Source organism: Dendrobium catenatum, unplaced genomic scaffold (assembly GCF_001605985.2).
Source record: "Dendrobium catenatum unplaced genomic scaffold, ASM160598v2 fragScaff_scaffold_1344, whole genome shotgun sequence".
Taxonomy (NCBI): domain Eukaryota; kingdom Viridiplantae; phylum Streptophyta; class Magnoliopsida; order Asparagales; family Orchidaceae; genus Dendrobium; species Dendrobium catenatum.
The window spans coordinates 772,329-776,542 of NW_021319806.1; the positions used below are offsets into that span (position 1 = coordinate 772,329).

General features: G+C 31.0%; 1 long non-coding RNA gene across 1 annotated transcript; it reads right to left on the reverse strand.

Moving 5' to 3' along the window:
* Positions 1 to 843: 843 nt before the first annotated feature.
* Positions 844 to 2,297, reverse strand: LOC110096871. Its single transcript, XR_003702436.1, has 3 exons — positions 2,158 to 2,297; positions 1,009 to 1,105; positions 844 to 887 (listed from the first exon to the last, which is right to left on the reverse strand). It is a non-coding gene; the product is annotated as an uncharacterized LOC110096871 (long non-coding RNA).
* Positions 2,298 to 4,214: the final 1,917 nt, after the last annotated feature.

Below are 4,214 nucleotides of genomic sequence, written 5' to 3' on the forward strand. Positions count from 1 at the left end.
TTTTCTCGCAAAAAAAAAAAATCAGCGCGCAACATAATATCAAGCTACAAGTTATAAACATCAAAGAGAAACAACTCTACCAACAAATGATTGATGAGTAGGAATCCACTTGAAAAGTCCTTACCTGCTAAAGATATTTTGAGAAGAAGCCCGTACAAAAAGTTTGTTGATTTTTAATTTTGTTATCTCCATAGATAAAACATCAGCAATATCTTTTGCTTCAATAACAACATTGTTCACTTCAACCAACATAAGAATACAATTGATTGCTTAGAGTTCTTTCCTATATATCTGAAGTACAAAAGTAAGAAAACTTCTAACCTTTTTACCGGAAAACAAATGCTTGTAAATGAGAAGCATGAAATTTGCTTGCCACTCTACTTTCTTCTTGTATGTTGAGGCTATATATCCCTGACTTTAGAGATTGGAATATAGTTTCCCACTAAAAAAAAAAAACTAAGTAAAATAAGTTTATCATCGTATGTATATATACTGAAATGCATATAAAAAAGAGAGAAACTAAGAAGAGAGATGAATTTCAAAAACACTTTTTAGAAACTAAGAAGAGAGATGAATTTCAGAAACACTTTTCAAATGAAAATAACATAGAATGTGCCATATCTTCGCATTAAAAGAAATAGACTAAAGAAGGATATATATTCATGCTGGATGTATATATATAAGCTAACCTGTAATAGTAGAAGTTAACATAAAGATAAAGATAAATTTTTTGAGAAATTGAATAGTAGAAGTTAACATAAAGATAAGGACAATTTTTTTAAGAAATTGAATAGTACCAACCACCATAATTATTAATTCAACATAAATTTACTAACTTGTAATAATAGTTTCCCCCCAGCAGCTAAAGATCGCAATCCTACTGTATCCTGAAGAGAGAAGATACAAAAAGAAACGCAATGGTTGTTAAGATGAATTTCCTAGGGCATGAATAGGAAAGAGGAAAATTAAAAAAAAAAAAAGACAAACAAAAAAACTCCAGTGGCAGACCTTGCTCCTGAAAGAAACAAGGAATTGTGCAGCAGGATCCTTTTTGGTTATGCTGGAAATTGTATCAGGGAACCAACCAGCACCAGGTATTCTTTGTCTAGACACATGAAAGCCGGGATGATCTCTAGCACGCAAAGATATTACAAATCCATATTTTGGATATTCAACAGATTTCATACCAAGTCCCTAGTTAGAGGATAAAATTAACTCTAAGTAGGTATCATTAGCCTTTCCTTTCATCATTGGATGCTGCTTCATTCCTGTTTCTAATCTGTTATTTCATTTAGCAGTTTCATTCAAGCTTTATGATTTGGATCGTAATGGTTTTATTGAGAGGAAAGAGGTGAATTGGAAATGCTTCAATCAACTTATCTGTTATTTCAATGAAATATTTATCCAATGTTTGGATCTCTGTAGCATATCAAAAATATAACTCCATTAGTAATCCTCAACTTCTCTATTTGCTCTTATTAGAGATGTTGAAGGGTTATTGCAGCAGGAGATGACTGTGTGAATCAAGTATGCGGCGGTACACATACGTCATCAATGTGGTGGTTATACGTGATGGTTTCATAAAATTAAAAATGCAGAGAATGTAAAGCACACAAGTCAATTTTTAGTTTGTTCGGCTTCATCCACACCTAGCCAAACATACGAACTAGGATTCTACTCCACAAACAAATTTCCTTCACACCAAGTATGCGTGGAGAAACACTCAACCTAAATACACAAAGCTAAATTACTATAATTTTGTAATACAAATTTAAATTAAAGACAAAATTCAATTGCTGCAACACATGAGATCCAACAATATATCAAATCAAAATTTAAAATGAAAATAAAATGATGTAACAATGTAATGCCGATCCTCATGCAACACATTGCTTGTGAATGTTCTTGCTTATATATCTCAGAATTAAAGATGTTTTGATTCTTATTTAAAATTGTAATCTTAATGAGAATTTGAGAGAGAGCGAGAGAGGAGTAATGAGAAAATGTTCAAACAATTTTTCATTGCCCTCCTATTCAAAAATAATTCTATGATTTAAAGGCATTAATTTCTTTAAAAAAATAATTAATAGGTTATTTAAGAAATATTCAAATGGTTCCTTAAAAAAATATCAAATTCAAAAGAAGTCGCAAACCCACCACTGTTTGTCTTGGTGGTGAAGAGTCGGCTGGGCAAAGCCTAGGTCCCTGGTTCGAATCCCTTGGCAAGCAGTGAAAGTCTTAAGTGTTGGCCCGTGTAAATTGGTGTGGGTTTCATGCTAGGTCGACCGGGGTTTACACTGGCCTAAGGACAGTGCTTCCTCGTCGCAAAAAAAAAAAAAAGTCGCAATTTTAAATAAAACATTTAAAGCATAATTATTACTACGCAATGACATTGGAAAGAATAATAGGAAATAATATTACAACATTTATATATTAAGACTTATTGCTATAATGATTTAGTTATTTTTATATTACATTCCATATATAAAAATCATTTAAATGTTATGTAGCCAATTGGGCGTAAAATGAGTTAATATATTCTATATATAGCATATAATCATAAAGAAAGGTTAAATCATTAATATGATTTAACATTAGGCCTATTGATTGTTAAAATCCTATAATAATGATAACATACTGCAATGTTCAACAAACAATTTATTACAAACCTTTTAAAATATCAAATTTTACAAAGGAAGGGATTCACAACATTCTACTTCATATTTGAATTACATCTTAATTGTAGACAAGCAGCCCATAAAATCACTCATAGACACTTTCTTCAGCATCCAAAATACCCAATTCAATATTGTATTCTCATTCTCGAAAGGGAACATAAAATTCCTGTGGGAAGAATAGAACAGATATATACAACAGAGAATAGAAAATGCATTAGTATAGTTCTATCGGATTTTCTCCAAAACAAAATGGCAATTGTAAACCCTTCGAAAGACCATATCAAATTGTAGACACCAAAGCAATACTCAACAAAAATTTGCTATTCCCTGCATAATTCATTAGGACAATTAGTTCTGTGCTAATTCCACCGGAAGGTACAACATGAATCTGCTCATTTCTACTATCACACTACTTCAAAACTGAACCCAGACAGTACAAAAAATCAAATCAAGATCAGTCACAGTATTACTACAAATATGAACTCATCAAAAAGAAATACGATCCAAATAACGAGAATTTAATACATTCAGTGCTCTAAGGATAGAAGTAAAACCTGCAGATATGTATAGTCAAACTCTGTTGGTGTATCTGCATTTTTTTTATCATGATCTAGATGTAATAGACTAGCGACTTGATTCCTCTGTTGACCGCTTTATTCTTTCTCGAGCTTGACCTTTTCTGCAAGTATAGTGTTTTCAAACTGCAATAAAAAATAAATGTCTGATAAATAACCAGTAAATGTTGGCAAAAACTAACTCAAGCCATACAACATAAGGCAATTATGAACCTTTCATATTTCAATGCTCACAGAAAAAAGCAATGTCAGAAAGTATCAAGATACAATAAAGGACCAAATTTAGAGAAAAAAAATTTGCAATTAGATATAGGCTTATTTGATAAAGAAATAACACATCTAAAAGAAGAAAATTATCATACATTAGAAACTTAGGTTGCTTTCAATTACCCCCAGCAAACTTGTAAATATTTATAATCTAATCAAGTATAATGCTCACCTTCATAATAAGACGACCATATTGAATCACAACTTCCTGCTACTAGGCACCACCTAATTCAGCCATCAAAATAAGTAGTTTACTCTCCTTTTTTACACATAGAACGTTATCAAAACTACAAATCCAATACGAACAATAAATGCTTCTAGTTAGTTTACATATAAACAAATGTAAGTGTTTTATCTATATTTGCATAATCAACTATAATACTCAAGACATTATCTTTTCCACATGTAATATACATGAACGTGGTGCAACGAAGGATCAATTAGTAGAGAAATGTAAAAGAGAAACCTTAACGAGAGCCCAAAAGTCTTCAAATTGTAATAAAATAACTAGCAAAGCTTCAAAGGTACATGAATATTGATAAGCTTCAATCAGGGAAAACTTTTCAAAAACATTAATGATAGTAACTCATATCAATAGAAATATTTGGTGGATGGTATTTTAAAATTAAAAAAAAAAAAAGCACACTATGAAGGCTGCAATAAATGAAAGAGAATTTTCTGTCTCAATTATAGA